Source organism: Pelodiscus sinensis, chromosome 9 (genome assembly GCF_049634645.1).
Source record: "Pelodiscus sinensis isolate JC-2024 chromosome 9, ASM4963464v1, whole genome shotgun sequence".
Lineage (NCBI taxonomy): Eukaryota > Metazoa > Chordata > Testudines > Trionychidae > Pelodiscus > Pelodiscus sinensis.
The window spans coordinates 52,545,533-52,564,039 of record NC_134719.1 but is presented as its reverse complement, the minus strand read 5'-3'; positions in this window follow the sequence as shown (position 1 = coordinate 52,564,039).

The window sequence follows — 18,507 nt, the reverse complement described above, 5'->3', positions numbered from 1 at the left end:
AAAGACTAGAGAATTTTAGATCAAGATTTCACAGGTTTTTACATATTAGTAAATCATGAGGCATAAGCCCAGCTTTTCTTAATGTTCCTTGTCTAATGTCTTAATTTATTTTAATAACATTAAGAACACTAACAATAATGATGTGTATTCACTGTGACAGACCACAGCCTGCAAACTGCAAAACTCTTAGGCTACGTCTATATTGGCAAGATTTTGCGCAAAAGCAACTGCTTTGGCACAAAATCTTGCCACCTGTCTACACTGGCCGCAAGTACTTGCACAAGAACACTGACGTTCTAATGTATAAAATCAGTGCTTCTTGCGCAAACACTCTGATGCTCCTGCTGAGGGATAAGCCTTCTTGCGCAACTGTTCTTGCGAAAGAGGCCAGTGTAGACAGGCAACATTAATTTCTTGCGCAAGAAAGCCTGATGTTTCAAATGGCTATCGGAGCTTTCTTATGCAAGGGAGTGTCTATACTGGCACGGATGCTTTTGCGCAAAAGCACATCTTTTGCGCAAAGACATATGCCAGTGTAGATGCTCTCTTACTCAAATACTCTAACGCAAAAACTCGTGCGTTAAAGAGTATTTGCCCAAAATCTTGCCAATATAGATGTAGCCTTATAGAAGGCAGCTATATTGGGAGGTGGGTTAATGCTGTTTTGTTTCCAAATTAGCCTCACCTGAACACAGGCCAGCAGCCAGGGTAGAAAATAGAGGCCTAATTAGGAGGCAGCCTGAAGCTGGGTTTAATTAAGCACCTGCTGCCAATTAAGGCCTCCAGGATTCCTATAAGGATTCCTCCCAGGCAGCAGGGCAGGAGTTTTTGGAAGGCACACAGAAGAGAGCCCTGCCTGGCAGACTGGCCTGTGATGAGAATGACTCAGTAAGCAGGGACCCTTGCCTCCAGGGAAATCCCAGGGCAACAAAGGGGGCTCTGTGCATCTCTGAATTGCTCAAGTAACTGCCAAGAAGTGCAGAACTCCCAGGGACTTATCAAGGGACTTTGTCACATCACACTGACCATATTTTGATTTAAACTTATGACAGACTGCGGGCTAAGCCAGAGCTCTGTCACTACAGACTAGCTGAAAAGGCCAATTACAGCCGTCTGAGCAAGCCCAGGCCTGAAAGGTTAATGGAAGCAGCTGTGGGCCTCATTAGCCAGAGGGCTAGATAAGGCAGCCAGAGGGGAAGTGGAGGGGGAGGAGGGAGAAACTACAGAGTGGCTATGTGTATGGTAACTGTATTTTCTGAACCAAAAATAGGGACACCTTTGCTCTGTCCCCTGAAACCACTAACCATGCTCTGGCTCCTTAAACCCCACTCATCTGCCACAAAGTCCCATCCCTGGGGTAGTACTTCTGGGGTCAAGATGAACACATGATGGGAAGTAAATGTAAGCAGGGGAATGATCCCGCTATTGTGGGGAACTTTCCTGGCTTCTATACACCCCGGTGAAATGAGCCAGTGAAAGGATCTGAGTCCCCGCTCCCACTTCCTTTACCCCATGGCTCCCTGATCCTGAGGGCTCCCCCTTCACTCTCCTGAGTAGCAGAGCCCTTGAAACCCCAACAAGGCTGGGCCCAGGTTTCCTGGGGCTTAATCCCCGACCTTGTAGTCACTAGGGGCAGGAGTTAGGGTGTCCCTACTCCGAGGTGCTCTCTTTACACTGCAGGCCTTCTTGGCCCAGTGATCACTTCATAAGGTTCAAAGCAAATACAATTTATTAAACATCAACTGATTAAAGAGAATAGAATAAGAAACAATGAGAATGGTTAAATGAGAACACAGCCCTGCTCTGTAGCACAGGGACATCAACATAGCAGTCTGCAGAGTATAAGGACAGTTCACAGTCTCTTCCTTAGAAGCCCTGGATGTGCTGCAAGGGGCTGCAGGCTGGACACGCTTGCACTGGCAGTGACCACACAGCCTCAATCTCTAAGTGGCCAGACCCCTCTCCCAGTCCAGAGCCTTTCCCCACACTTTGCAGGTCCCAGTAGCTCACCGCATCCAGCTGCAGGCTGTGCTGCTTGGCCAGTTCCAGCTCCTTGTGTTGCTTCTCTGTTCCTTTTGGCTTCCTGAGCACTGCCAGTCTGCTGCTCAACACAGGGTCTGCACTGCTTGGCCTGTCTGTGTCTGGTTCTGTCGCTGCAGGACTTCTTCTTGTACTCCTCTTTCAGCTCTCTGTCTTTGCAGGACCTCTTCTGCAAACAGCTGGCTCTGCTCTTTCAGCTCCCTGTTTGCTCAGAGAGCCAGAACAATCCCCACTTACAACCTGTCAGTCAGGCTGAGCTGGAGTGTTGACTGCTTTCCATTGTCTCTGGGGTCTCTCAGTCTCATGAACCCTTCCCCTGCTGAAGCTGGTAAACCAAAAAACTCCCACAGAGTTTTAGTAAGGGGTAACAGTCCCCTTACATAAAGGGTGTCATGTGACCCCTCTAAGAACTCCTCCCACCATCCTCTACCTATAGGGATAGGTTTGGGCCCTTTAGAAGCTTCCCCCATTCAACTATACTTATGAGCTGTGTCTAGACTGGCAAGTTTTTCCGCAAAATCATCTGCTTTTGATGAAAAACTTGCCAGCTGTCTACACTGGCCGCTTGAATTTCTGCAAAAGCACTGATGATCTCATGTAAGATTGTCAGGGCTTTTGTGGAAATACTATGCTGCTCCCATTTGCGCAAAAGTCTTTTTCCGAAAAACTTTTGCGCAAAAGGGCCAATGTAGACGACAGAGATTTGTTTTCCGCAAAAAAGCCCCGATCGTGAAAATGGCGATGGATGCTTTTCCGCAAAAAGTGCTTTTGCAGAAAAGCGTCCTGGCAATCTAGACATGCTTTTCCGAAAATGCTTTTAACGGAAAACTTTTCCATTAAAAGCATTTCTGGAAAATCATGCCAGTGTAGATGTAGCCATGGTGACCATATTTTCAGACCCCAAATAGGTACACCTTAGTCACGCCCCTTAACACCACTAGACATGCCCCTGATCCCTTAGGCTCCACCCACTTGCCACAGGAAGCCCCTCCCCTTGGAGGTAGTACTTCTGGAGTCAAGAGGTTCATGTGACCAGAAGAAAGTGGTGTCATGTGACCCCTCTAAAAACTCCTCCCACCGTCCTCTACCAATAGGGATAGGTTTCAGAACTATAGAAACCACCCTCCCCCCATGCAACTATACTAGGGTCTCAGGACACTGTAGCACTAGGGGTCCAATCTCAATTCAAGATGAGATCCAGGATCCAAGCGCTATTATTTTGTAATGTAGATGCAGCCCTATTTGACTAAGGCCCTGGGAGTCATCCAGAACTATCCCACAACTTTAAGGGACAACTTCCATAGTCCTCTTAATGGATGATGCTCACCAGTTCCAATTAAAAAGTAATCATAGAGGGCTGGAGCAGTCTCCCACCTGCTGCAGGCAGGTAGCTGCTTCACCCCCACCCCAACAGAGGGCCTGCTGCAGACAGAGGTTTTTCATGTCTGGAGCAGCCCTGTCTATGGGGAACCTGCGGTCCCAGCTGGCAGGGACTGCACCAGTGTCCAGTGCAGCCTCTCTCTCTGGGGAGTCCAGCTTGCTGTAGACAGGGGCTGGTCCAGAGTGGGCTGGAAGCCAGAGGCAGCCCCATTGTGACCTCATATTAACTGGTTAACTGATGAATGGGAATTTACATCCCTAAGGAGATGGACTGCAACTGCATTTTTTGAAGTTATTGCAAAATTATCAAGTGTTGTTTCTACAAGCCAGAATGAACTAACCATGACAACTACGGGGTCGAGAAGACAGTCACTAACTCTCACTACCATTGCTTACATAGCCTAGCCCCATTGACCTCATGGGCAATTTTATATGTAAAGCTACTGAGAAATGTATATGTCAATACCATGATGGTAATGTGTAAATTATGTAAATAATACTTAATAATAATTGCAAAATGAGACCACTTCCCAAATTGCTTACAAAGGCCTGATCCAATTTCAATTTTAAGCTAGGATTGAGCCCAATGCAATCTGTTGATATGCCCAAAATAGATCCAAATAACATTTAGTCACCCCTCAAACATATAAGGGACCATTCAGTAAAAGCCCCACTGCCTAGTAGAGATGACCTTTGAAGAAAATTGGGGAGACTTTGAATTTACTTCTGAGAGCAATGCTTTCTCACTGAGTTTGGAGTCTTCAGCGCAGCGCAACGTGCAGCCCAAAGACAGAAGAACAAATCCCTCAAAACTGGAAGTCAAAACATCTCACCTTTTCAGAGAGCTCACAAAGGGTTAACTCAAAGATATGAGTCATGATAACTCCAGAGAGAGAGAGAGAGAGACCATACACCCTGCCTCTCTGTGGATGCACTAATGGTGTGTCTAGACTACATGGCTCCATTGACAGAGCCATGTAAATTAGTTTATTCGGCATAGTCAAAGAAGCGGGGATTTAAATAAACATGGCCGCCGTGCTGTGCTGACAGTCAGCTGACCGTCGGCACAGCGTGGCAGTCTAGATGCAGCGCGGTCAACAAGGGAAGCCTTTGTCAAACACTCCAGTGTGCCTTGTGAAATGTCTAGACTGCTTCGCTGTGCTGGATCAGCTGATAGTTGGCACAGCATGGCGGCCATGTTTATTTTAATGAAGCGGGGATTATTTAAATCCCCGCTTCTTTGACTATGCTGAATAAACTAATTTACATGGCTCTGTTGATGGAGCCATGTAGTCTAGACACACCCCGAGTGTTCTCACGTGGCATCTTACCATGCTGTTTAAATCGACTGTTTGGATGAGGAAAAACACTGTCTAGACACGGTTCTTTTGAAAGAAAACCCTTCTTTCAAAATTACACTTACTCCTTATAAAATGAGGTTTAAGGGTAATTTCAAAAGAAGGGTTTTCTTTCAAAATAACCATGTCTAGACAGCATTTCTTTTTTCAAAATAAGGTATTTCGAAACAGCACCCGGACGTGATTATGCAAATGAAGCTAATCTATAATATGACTGAGAATATAATTAATTGATATTAAACATGCATTTTAATGCTGAGCAGCCACCAGCAGCTAAGCTCCCCCTCTGCCTCTGTTCCCCTCTTCTTGCCTGCCAGTGGTCCCATTGACCAACTCCTCCCTTGTCTTCCCAATGTTTCTGGAGCTCCATGTAACAGCTGATTCATGGCATCCAGGAAGATGGAGGGGAGGGAACAGGAGGAGCTGGGACAGGAGACACTTGGAGAGAAGGCAGGTTGAGGCAGAAAGAGACGAGGGCTTGGGAGAAGAGGGGGAATGTGGTGGGACATGAGCAGAGCAGGCGTGGTGTTTGGAGGAAGTGGGTGGAATGGAGCCAGGATGGGGTAGAAGAAGGGTAGGAAGAAGCATGAAGAGGAAGGGTTGGAGTGGGGGTAAGGCTGTGGCAGAGGGAGGCTTCAGCACTCCACTGTAGAGGGAAAATTGGTGCCTGTGTACAGTAATATTCTTTTACTTGAGAGGACAAGGACCTTGATCCTGCCAAGGCTTATGCATATTCTTGACTTTATATCTTGTCAGTGTTCCCATTGGGCCTGATTCTCATTTACACCTGGACCCCTTTCATATTGCTCTTGAAGTATAAAGATCATAAAGTGAATGCCTTTATACTGCCCTTGCAATGTGAATGGGAATCAAACTGCTAGATTCCAATATGGTTACCCATACTTTTCTAAAGTAAAGCATGGATTTTGCAGGATTGGAGTTAATACAAGCCCTGGCAGCCATTGCTGTATGCAAATCTAATAGCAGCTTGAGGGTAAAACAGCTGGGAAGCAGAAGTGGGAGGTGTCTAACAGAGGAGTGAGCAGGCAAGAGAAAAAACTCCTAACAATAGACTGCTAGGGAGCAATCCAGGGGCAACACCCCAGCAAGGGGCAAACAGATCAACAGACTGAAGAGCCTGCAGAGGCCTGAGGGAATTTAGGTAGGACCTTAAGATATTGTCAGAGTCAGTGAACTCTGACTCTCCTTGGTTAAGTTGAGGGCCCTGAGCTGGAATTCAGTGGAGTGGGTGGTCCAAGATTTCCTTACCAACTTCTCCAGGGGTCCATCTACTCACTCAGGGAAGGACCTCACACTTGGGAATTTATATTAGCAAAAACTGGTTGTGGTGTTATATTGCTGAATTGTGCTTACTAAATATGTGTAAAAAAATACACATTATCTGTAATGTCTGTTATGGCTACATTGTAGTATTATGACTGCATATGCAAAATAGGACACTATAAATTAGTCTCAAGACCTACAGCAGCAGAAAATAATGGATCACATTGTTAAAAGAACAAGTTTTTGTGTGAGTAATGTCTAGGTTGCAGGTAATAAAGAACAATTTAATTTTATGAAGAGAGGCTAAAGCAACTGGGACTTTTCAGTTTAGAAAAGAGACTGAGGGGGATATGATAGAGGTATCATGAGTGGTGTGGAGAGGGCGAATAAAGAAGTTATTTATTAGTTCCCATAATAGAAGAACTAGAGGACACCAAATGAAATTAATGGGTAGCAGGTTTAAAACTAATAAAAGAAAGTTCTTCTTCACACAGCGTGTAGACAACCTATGGAACTCCTTGCCAGAAGAGGCTGTGAAGGATTGGACTATAAGGGTATGTCTACACTACAGCACTAATTCGAACTAACTTAGTTCGAATTAGTTAATTTGAACTAAGCTAATTCAAATTAGCGCATCTAGACTTAAAAACTAGTTTGAATTAGCATTTTGCTAATTCAAACTAGCATGTCCACACTGAGCAGACCCTGAACCGAGGTTAAGGATGGCCGGAAGCAGTGCCGGCAGGGCATCAGATTAGGATTTAGAGCGTGGAGCTGCTGTCTCAAACTAGCCGAGGGCTGTGCTTAAAGGGACCCAACCCTCACCCTGGACAGACAGTTCTCAGGGGTTCCCCACTTGCAAAGCAGTCCTGGCTTGGAGTACCTTGAGTGCCCACACTCTGCACATCACAGCACTTGGCCATCAGCCCGGCTGCACTTGCCCCAGGCTGCCATCCGGAGGGGGGGGGTCAATCAAGGGGCTTCAGGAGAGCTTCCACCCCGAGGAGCCCACAGAGCCAGCTCAGTCCTCCCCATCGGGGGCTCGTACCCCATTCCTCCCTCACCTCCTTCTACTTGCCCCTCCCTAGCCCCCCTTCCTGATGTACAAAATAAAGGACACGTGTGTTCAAAAATAGAAACTCTCTTTATTGAACAAAACTCGGGGAGACTGGGAAAAGGAGGTGGGAAAAGGAAGAGAGAGTGGGAGAGAGGAGGGCAACTAAAATGATCAGGGGTTTGGAACAGGTCCCATATGAAGAGAGGCTAAAGAGACTGGGACTTTTCAGCTTAGAAAAGAGGAGACTGAGGGGGGATACGATAGAGGTCTATAAAAGCATGAGTAGTGTGGAGAGGGTGCATAAAGAAAAGTTCTTCATTAGTTCCCATAATAGAAGGACTAAAGGACACGAAATGAAATGAATGGGTAGCAGGCTTCAAACTAACAGAAAGTTCTTCTTCACAAAGCAAATAGTCAACCTGTGGAACTCCTTGCTTCAGGAGGCTGTGAAGGCTAGAACTAGAAAAGAGTTTAAAGAGAAGTGAGATAAAGTCATGGAGGTTGGGTCCATGGAGTGCTATTAGCCAGGGGGTAGAAATGGTGTCCCTGGCCTCTGTTTGTGGAAGGCTGGAGATGGATGGCACGAGACAAATGGCTTGGTCATTGTCTTTGGTCCATCCCCTCCAGGGTACCTAGTATTGGCCGCTGTCGGCAGATAGGCTAATGGGCTAGATGGACCTTTGGTCTGACCCAGTACGGCCATTCTAAGCTCAGGGCTCAGGGTCCGGGGTCTCAGTGGACCACCTTGATTTTCATGCAAACCTGCTCCTGGGTGGCCAGGCTGGCAGCTATCCTGCCCTAGATGGCCACTTTTCTGTGCCTAGTGCGGAGGTCATGGATGAGGTCCACGATGTCTGCACTAGACCAAGCGGGCGCCCACCTCTTGCGGACCTGGGCAGGCTCCCAGGAGCCGCCAGCCTGGTCCCGGAAAGAGTCAGAGGGCTGGGTGGGAGTGGGTGGCTGGCTCGAGCCGTGCCAGGTGCAGGGTCTGCTGGCTGGGTGCTGGCAGGCTTGCACCTGGCACGGGCACCGTAGCCAGACCGTGCCCCTTTAAGGGCTGTGGGGCCGGGAGGGGGGGCAGAAGAGTTTCCCTGGTGGTGCTCAGAGTGGCCACCAGGGAAAGCTGGGAACGGCTAGCCTCCCACTAGTTCGAATTAAGGGCTACACAGCCCTTAATTCAAACTACTTAATTCGAACTAGGAGTTAGTCCTCGTGGAATGCGGTTTACCTAGTTCGAATTAAGCGCTCCGCTAGTTCGAATTAAGTTCGAACTAGCAGTTTGCATGTGTAGCACCTATCAAAGTTAATTCGAACTAACATCTGTTAGTTCGAATTAACTTTGTAGTGTAGACATACACTAACAGAGTTTAAAGAGAAGCTAGATAATTTCATGGAGGTTAGGTCCATAAAAGGCTATTAGCCAGGGGATAGAAATGGTGTCCCTGGCCTCTATTTGTCAGAGGCTAGAGATGGATGGCATGAGAGTAATCACTTGATCAATTGTCTTCGGTCCACCCCCTCTGGGGCACCTGGTGCTGGCCACTGTCTGCAGACAGGCTACTGGGCTAGATGGACCTTTGGTCTGACCCAGTACGGACGTTCTTATGTTCATGTCTCTCAGCATGACCTTTTCACCATACAGAAGAACTACAGCTCTCCCACTATTCACTTTGCCTTTTACACAAGGGCAGGTGAAGTGGGATAGAATTTGGATCTCCATACTTTGGATTTAAATCACACCAGGGTTTAAAGGGGACATTTTCTTTACTATGGCAGTATTTGTTCTGTCCTTTAAGCAAGATTTGTTTTATTCTTTTAGGCTGCGTCTAGACTGGCAAGTTTTTCCGCTAAAGCAACTGCTTTTGCAGAAAAACTTGCCAGTTGTCTCCACTGGCCGCTTTGAATTTGTGCAAGAACACTGATGATCTAAGGTAAGATTGTCAGTGTTCTTCCGCAAATACAATGACTCTCCCATTCGGGAAAAAGCCCTCTTGTGCAAAAGCAGCTGAGAACCGTTTTGCGCAAAAAAGCCCCGATGGCGAAAATGGCGATCGGGGCTTTCTTGCACAAAACCGCGTCTAGATTGGCACGGACGCTTTTCCGCAAAAAGTGCATTTGCGCAAAAGCGTCCATGCCAATCTAGACTCTCTTTTCTGCAAATGCTTTTAACAGAAAAACTTTTCCGTTAAAAGCATTTGCGGAAAATCATGCCAGTCAAGATGTAGCCTTAGTGTATATGGCAAGGGGGTAAATAGCATGGGGAGATTTGTCTCTCTTGTGGGATCCAAGGTTTTGCCAGTGTGTCTGGAATAAAAATGCATGAAACAAAATGGGAGAAGATATAGTGGGGCAGAATTTTAAAAAAATCCAACACAGGAATGTTTATGAAGGCAGAAAAAGACAACTGCATACCACTGGCTATAGGCCTTCTGTGAACTGATTCCTTGTTTGCACTAGTATAGGGGTGTGCAATAATTTTTAATGGGAAGGGCCGTTCCAAGATTTTGGTAAGTGGTCAAGGGCTACACTTCTGTGGAGGGAGCGCTAGGTCTGGGATGATGAGTGGGTTGTTGAAGGGAACTTGGGATAGAGGACTGGGGTGCAAGAGGAAGTGTGGGGTCTGAGAGGGAGTTTGGGTGGAAGAGGGGTTATCATATGGGGCAGGGGCTTTGAGTGAAGGGTCCAGGAGGAGTCATGGGTGCAGGAGAGGATTCTGACCTGGGGAAGAGGTATAGGAGGGGGTGCAGGGTCTGTGAGAGAGTCGTGACCTGGGAAAGATGGGGGGAGAGGATTCAGTGGGTGTGCGTGGTGGACTTGGGACAGACAGTTGGGGGCAGAGAGGTCCTGGGGTGCCAGAGGCAGTTTCTGCTGGAAGGCACTTACCTGGGTGGCTTCAAGCAAGTTGCTCTGCAGACTCCCTGCCTGTGTGCTGTGCAACTGCTCCATGTGGCTCTGCTCCAGCACAGGGAAGGAGTGAAGAGGCTTCATTCACTGCCCCTGCCTGCAATAAAATTTCTCAGCTCCTATTGGCCATAAACTGCCCAAAGGGAGCTGGGGGATTTTGCTAGGGAGTGGAAACAGTGCATGGAGCTTTCTCCTCCCTGCCCAGACTGCTTAGCAATTAGCAGCCTACTGTTTAAAGTTGTTTAAAGCAACTGCACTGCTGTGTAGTAAGGGTGCCAGCAAGATGACTGTGAGATGGATCTGGCAACTTGGAGGGCTAGCTCCAGCCTGCTAGCCACTTCTTGCCCACCCTTGCACTATAACATGTCTTTTAAAAAATCCCCACTTGATTTAAAAATTTCCAATTATGTAAAATCCAGAACTACCCTTGATAAATTGTTTTAATTGTTAATTACTCACATTGTTAAAAACAGGTGCCTTTTTTCTGGTCTGAATCTGTCCAGCTTAACATTCCATACACTTGATCTTTTTATACCTTTGCTATATTGAAGAGCTCCCTCCCCCACGTTTTTCCCCTCTGTAGGTACTTATAAACAATTATTAAATCATCCCATAACTTTCTCTTTGTTAAAATAAACAGATTGAGATGTTTGAGTCTATTGCTGTTATGGAATGTTGTCTAATTCTTTCACCATTCTTGTCAGACTTTTTTGAGCCTTCTTAAATTTATCAACATCTGTCTAGAAGTGTGCACACCAGAACTGACAACATTATTTCAATAGTGGTCACATCAGTGACAAATGTAGAGGTACAGTAACCTACCAGCTCCTACCCAGTGTTCTCATTTATACCTCCAATGATCACATCCATTTTGGCCACAATGTCACACTGGGAGCTCATGTTCACTGGGAGCCTTTGTCTCCAAATCTTTACCCAGGCCATTTCTACACTGGCAAATGTAAAGCACTGGCAGTTACAATGCAGCTCTCAGAGTACAGCAGTGAAAATTCTATTGGGTATCCACACTGTCAGCTGCCAGCGCACTGGTGTGACCACACTTGTGGGACTTGCGGTGCTTTTTGGTGCTATGCATTCTGGGCAGCTAGCCCACGGAGCACTTCTTCCTCTTCTGCCACAAAGGTGATGAAATTGTGGATGGTTTTGCATGGATGAGCTTCAGAGGGACAATAGACTGCACACACATTTCAATCCTGGCACCAGACCACCTCGCTTCCAAGTACTTTAGCAGCGAGGGGTATTTCTCCATGGTTCAGCAGGTGCTTATGGATCTTGTGGGAATTTCACAGACATTAACGCAGGCTGGTCTGGAAAGGTGCATAACACATGCATCTTTTGGAATGCTGGCCTTTTCAGGAAGCTCCATGTGGGGACTTTCTTCCCATACCAAAAGATCACTGTGGGGGAAATGGTAATGCCCATTGTGATCTTTGGAGACTCTTCCTACCCCTTAATGCCATGGCTCATGAAGTCATCCATGGGAAACCTTGGAAAGAAGTGGTTCAATAAGAGGCTGAGGAGGTGCAGAATGACTATTGAGTGTTCTTTTGGCCATTTGAAGGCCTTCTGGTGATGTTTGTATGGGAAGCTGGACTTGGCCAATAAGAACATTTCTATGGGAAGCTGGACTTGGCCAATGGTTAAGTGCTGTACCCTCCACGATATTTCTGAAGGAAAAGGTGAAAGTTTTACTTAGGGCTGGACTGCTGAGGAACAGCATGTGGAGAGCAAGTTTAAACAGCCCAAGACTGGGGCTATTAGACAAGCACAGCACAGGGCCATAAGGATCAGGGATACCTTGAAGCAGCAATTTGATGTTGCAAGTCAGTAAAACTTGTTGCCAAAGGAGAACCGTGACTGCGTTGCTAAGGGGGTTATTTTCATTGGTCCATGAGCTGCACTTCGTGGTACAGTGACGATAGCTTTTCTGGAATATGCTTGCTTGCTTGTTTTCATGTAATGGAATAAGATTTCTTTGAAACACATGAATTTCATTTATTAAACACAATAAATGTAGGACACGTGAAGCATGAAAAACATCTGCACTGTGGGAGACAGGGAAGGTGCATTGGGGAGGCCTGAGAATATCACAGGTTTGTATATGTCCACAGTACATCACAGCAACTGCATGCAGATTGGAGCTGAGTGCATCAGGAGCCCTGGGAGTGTGCATGATTGGAGGTTGGGCAAGCAGATGTGGAGTGCGCAGGTGATGCTCAAAATGCATTAGCAGTGCTGGGGGTGGACCACTTATTGGAAACGGTTTTGGGACATTGGAAACGGTTAGGGGCCAGTGACACAGCTGCTCTGTCTGCAGTGCTAGCAGTGCCTCCAGCTTGCTACTTCATAATGCTTAGGAGCCACTGCATGCTCTCCTTCTACTTCCTCCTGTTGTTGTCCCTCCATTCCTGCAATTATATGTGCTCATCATCTGTATGGCTTCTTGCAAAAACTCCTCTGTCTTTCTTGAGCACTTCTATGCCCGTCTCTCATACTTTGCAGGAGTTAGAATTTCCCAAGACTAGCATTCCCAAGCCAACTCTATCAAGGACAAAATTGCAATGTCGCAGAAGGCTCAATGTTAATGTTAGATACTGCACTGTGGCCAAACTCTTTGAAATACCTGCACTGTCCATATACTAGCACTGCCTGGGTGTCTCAGTGTGAATGTGTGTAACATACAGGGACCCCCCCCAGAATGGTGTGTTCACCCCTATTGGCACCAAGGAAGACCCTATATACAGCAGGGCAGGGGAAAGGTTTAGGAAAACTCTTGCTGTGGCACCATGGGTGGTGATATCCCTTTGTTCAGTTGGGCAGGGGAAAAGGCAGGGAAACCCTTGCCACAGAATCCCTTGGTGCAGATGGGCAGTGGGCTGGGAAACAGGGAGTTTCATTCCTGCATGGCCATACTGTGTTCTAAGCAGGTGTGAATTGCAGAGAGCACTGCATGGGAGTGAGAGGGGCGGGGGGGAAATTTAAAGGCCACTCATTTCCAGAGGCCATGTCTGCCCTGGGAGACATTTTGCTGTTTAGGGTGAGCAGGGAATCACAGGGGGGTCATTTACTCTGTGAATTCCATCTAGGACCCTATCCAGCTTGTCTTTGCACAGTTCTCAGTCCTCCCACCCTGGTGGTGGCACAGTGATGAGGGAATGTCAGCCTTCAGGGTCAAATAGAACACTTGCTTTCCCAGCTAATATGAGAAGAATGGTGGTACACAAGCTGCATGTAGCTATTGATGAGGTTTGTGAGGCAAATTAAAGACATGTAAGAAATTGCATCAATGGTCTGTTCACCATATGACCTCTGCTGATAGCAGCATCACACAGAACCCAGTGCTGGGGACTGATTTACTGCATGGTAACTTGCCAATGTACACTTGGCTGCAGAGTTATTGCTTCCAAAGATAGAGTCCCCTATCCAGTAAGTGTCTCTTGCTTTCTTTGTTCACAGATGTATACATTTACCAATAGCCAAATTGAAATGCCTATTGCTTGCTTGTGCCTAGTTTACCAAGCAATCCAGATCACCTGGAATCGGTGAACTATCCTCCTCATAATTTCTCATTCCACATTTTTTTTCTCTTTGTTGGTGATGATTTTATACTTTCTTCCAGGTCATTGAAAAAACAAGTTAAATAGTGTAGGGAACTGCCGGACAGCCTTCCCAGAAACAAACCCTCTTGATCGGGGGTAGCCAACCAGTTAGACACTAGGGGCTCGTCTACACTGGCCCCTTTTCCGAAAGGGGCATGTTAATTTCACAGATTGTAATAGGGAAATCCGCGGGGGATTTAAATGTCCCCCATGGCATTTAAATAAAAATGTCCGCTGCTTTTTTCCGGCTTTTAGAAAAGCCGGAAAAGAGCGTCTACACTGGCCCCAATCCTCCGGAAAAAAAGCCCTTTTCCGGAGGATCTTATTCCTACTTCAAAGTATGGAATAAGATCCTCCGGAAAAGGGCTTTTTTTCCGGAGGATCGGGGCCAGTGTAGACGCTCTTTTCCGGCTTTTCTAAAAGCCGGAAAAAAGCGGCGGACATTTTTATTTAAATGCCGCGGGGGATATTTAAATCCCCCGTGGATTTCCCTATTACGATCTGTGAAATTAACATGCCCCTTTCGGAAAAGGGGCCAGTGTAGACGTAGCCTAGGGCTATGTCTAGACTGCAGGCTTCTTTCAGAAGAAGCTCTTCTGGAAGAGATCTTTTGGAAGAAATTTTTCCAGAAGAGAGCATCCACACTGCAAAAGCTCATTGAAAATGTGATCTGTTTTTTCGAAAGATAGCATCCATGTTGAATGGACTCTATCTCGCTTTTCAGCTGTTATTACTATGGTGAGAATGGCCACCAGGGCACCTGTGCTTTTTCCTCTTTCCTCTTCTTTTGAAAGAACTTTCTCTTCACTGTCCACAAACACCTTTTTCCGAAAAAGTTATTTCGGAAAAAGGCTTCTTCCTCGTAGAATGAGTATTATCAATGTCAGAAAAACCCCTCTGTTCTTTTGATTTTCTTTTGGAAGAATGTGATTGCAGTGTGGATGTAATTGACGTTTTTCCAAAAAAACTCTGTAGTGTAGACATACCTTAAGGGCCAAAAGAGCCCCTCCCCCAAAGCCAGGAATCCCCAGTTCCCCCTCCACCCCCACTCCAACCCAATGTACCCACCCTAACCCCAAAGCTAGGCACCCCTAGTCCCCCACTCTAACCCAATGCACCCACCCCTCACCCAAAGCCAGGCACGCCCAACCCTCCCCCCCACTCTAACCCAATGTGTGGTAAGGTGCAGTCACAGACAGCCTCTTGGGGGGGCCTTCAGAGGTGCCGACATGGTCACTGCCATTCGCCTTCCCACTCTCTATGGCTTCTCATCGCCTGGTCCTTCTGGGCCAGCTCAGTTGGCCTCCCCCCAGTCAAAGCCCCAAGCTGTGGTCCCTGACCGCACTGAGAAGCAGTACAGACACTGAACCTCTTCAGGTCCAAGGAGAGTGCAGTTTACGGTCCAGCTTCCTGGGATACCACTCCCCAGATGGGATTGAAACCCCGAAGAATTAGATAAGGGTAAGCCACCTTTAACAATGAAAGGGGGAACATGCACACTGGTTACCCTCCCCCCCCTCACCCCGGTAACAATTACTTACACTGCAGTTGATAGAAAATAAAAATGATTTTATTAAGTACAAGCAGTAGGGTTTAAGTGGTAACAAGTGAGAGCAGGCAGAGCAAAGCAGGTTACAAATCAAAAGAAACAAAATCGCTTGGTTAATTCTACACTGAAACCTCAGTACAAACTTTTCAAACTCCCCCTAAATCTCTTTTCCAACTACCCTTCCAAACCAGGGCTGTCTCCCCACACTGGGGTCTTCAGCTCCTTTCCTTCAGGGGCAGCCCAGCCAAAAGACCCAGGCCTCTCCCTTCCTATTCTTTTTGTTAAGGAACTGAGGATCCCCACCAACCACTGCTTAGACTTAAAGACAAAAGAGATTGTTTAACAGTTGCTCATCAAGACATCCAGGATAACACCCTGCATGTCTCTCAGGGTATGTCTACACTACCCTCCTAGTTCGAACTAGGAGGGTAATGTATGCATACCGCACTTGCTAATGAAGCCCGGGATTTGAATTTCCCGGGCTTCATTAGCATAAGCGGGGAGCCGCCATTTTTAAATCCCCGCTGCTTCGAACCCCGTGTAGCGCGGCTACACGGGGCTCGAACTAGGTAGTTCGGACTAGGGTGCCTATTCCGAACTACCGGTACACCTCGTTTCACGAGGAGTAACGGTAGTTCAGAATAGGACCCTAGTCCGAACTACCTAGTTCGAGCCCCGTGTAGCCGCGCTACACGGGGTTCGAAGCAGCGGGGATTTAAAAATGGCGGCTCCCCGCTTATGCTAATGAAGCCCGGGAAATTCAAATCCCGGGCTTCATTAGCAAGTGCGGTATGCATACATTACCCCGCTAGTTCGAACTAGCGGGGTAGTGTAGACATACCCCCTCTCACACATTTAAAACTCATAAAGTATTCCCCACTCCATTTTATTATTTTGTAATTATGCCTCCTAGTTGCACAATTTTTACCTTAGAACTACTTCCACTACTGGAAATCATTGCTGTTCAAAATAATTAGCCATCAAGTGAAGCCAGTGGAAAAGAAAACCAGCACACCACATTTATCAAACTATCACTCAATAATTCTTCACATTTTAGGACTCATGGGTGTTACATAGAGAAGCGTATGTCATTGCAAACTCTCAGACTAGTTCACTCTAAAGGGATGAGCTGTAGAGGGTGGTTCAGGATTGATTGAAATGTTTCATGCTCAACAGATCCTATAGCTACAACACTCAATGGCTCAGGGATTTCCTGCCTTTCATCATGCGTCAGAGGATTACCTCAATCCCACTGGGAGTACTAATATGCCTGCACCAGCCATGGGTGCGTTTGCGCTTCAGGTTCTTTGGCTGATGTTCATTTCCATGTGCCCTGGTGTGTATTTGCTGGTGGCTCTATGGTGACAGCTGTGCAGGGCTGCTTTAGAAGATGCAGATGCTTGGAGGACACCCCAAAGCATCCGAGAGGATGGGAATTGTCCTCGGCTGCAAGGGGAAGTGTCATGGTCATGAGTGATGGCAAGCAGCCTGGGGACCAAGGGGTTAACTGTACGTAGCCAGATAACAGTCAGCCAATAGAAATGCAAATAGGAATTTCAAACTGGGACAAAGGGGTTTTCCCTCCTTTGTCTCTAGGCCAGTTTGCTCTAGATACTGAGGGAGACAGAAAACATGTCTCTCTCCAAGAAAAAGCCTCTTTATAATGTGTAAGTAGGGTAAAGTTTAGATAAATCTGTTAGGTTTTATTATTTTCTGTTGTGGGATTTTGGATCTGATGTCTGCACTGTTAAAAATGGGGGTTTCCTCCCTTTTGTAAATAAGTTTTGGCCCATGGGAGACCCCATAAGTATATTAATTGGTGACTTTTTCCATCTAGTCATATGCTTGTAACAGGAGTATTGTTTTGATAATAAAAGTTCTTTCTTGTTTTTTATTAACCTGGTATTGGTTCATTTCTGTGTCCTGGAAAATCTGTCTGTGGGATCTGCATGCCTCTGACTAGGGGATAGCAACCACAGACTGCAGTTTATATTTTCTCTTTCTTTTTCAAGCTCTTTGGAGAAAAGAGCTTGGGGTGACTCTGTGGTTGGTTTCAAGTGTCCACCCCTGTTTGTGGGTTCAAAGGCACTTGATGGTGTCAGCAGATTTTTTTTATCCCCAAAATCTAAGTTTTTAGGATTTGGGGAGAAGGTTTATACCAAAGCCTGGAGAGAGAATGTTTTGGGGTACTTTTGTGGGCCCCCACTTCTGCATTGATCATACCAGAGTGGGGAATCAGTCTTGACAGGAAGGCTGCAATGCGCAACAGTAGAAAGGATCTGCCACTGAGCAGCAGAAGCCCCAGGCAGCCTGCAAGCAGCGCCATGTCGGCTCCCCCCAACAACATGCCTGGGTCTCACCAGAGCTGCCGCCGCAGCCACACGCTTCTCCCTCCAGGCACTGGGGCACATGCACAGAGCAGCTGAGAGTAGTCTGGATGCGCAGCTCTGAACGAGCTGTAACCCTAGAACTGCATTTCTTTGAGCTAAGAGCCGCATGCGACGCAAGAGCTGCGGGTTGGCCACCCCTGCTCTTGATGATCATTCTCCATTTACAATTATATTTTGAGACTGCTGATTAGCCAATTTTCAATCCATTTAATGTGTGCCATGTTAATTTTATATTATTCTAGTTTAATAATCAAAATTACAGAAGGTATCTAAGTAATTGCCTTACAGCAATGTAATTACGTTATATCAGCACTCTTACCTTTATCAACAAAACTCACAATTTCATAAAAAAATATCAAGTTAGTTTGACAGGACTTATTTTCCATAAACCTATTACATTACCCTTCTTTAATTCTTTATTAATAAAGTTCAGTACCAAGCCACTCCATTATTTTGCCTGGGATCAATGTCCGGTTGATAGGTAAGTAATTAATACGAGCACTTGAGTTGAATATGCAGAAATGTGAAAAACATGACGAAAAATAAAAAAAATCCTTTAAAACAAGTAAAGGAGATAATTATATGGTGATCTCAATTTTCTAAGAGTCATATTGGTGCAGTATTACAAAGGAAGAGAAGATATCCTCAGTTGCAGCTATTCAGTTTGTTCTTATGGGGGACAAAATCTAATGAATAATCTCCTGGGAAATTTTATAACAGATAGAAGCAGAAAATGATTTAACTGAGGCGGGGGGAAAGGGAGCATGATAATAAATGCTCCACCTAAACCACCCACGCCTAATAAGGGAGTGAGAGGACCAGCCAGTATCAATATTAGAATTTCAGGAAGTAGAGGATTGCAGTCTCTTAGGGGGTATGTCTACACTACAAAGTTAATTTGAACTAACAGCCATTAGTTCGAATTAAC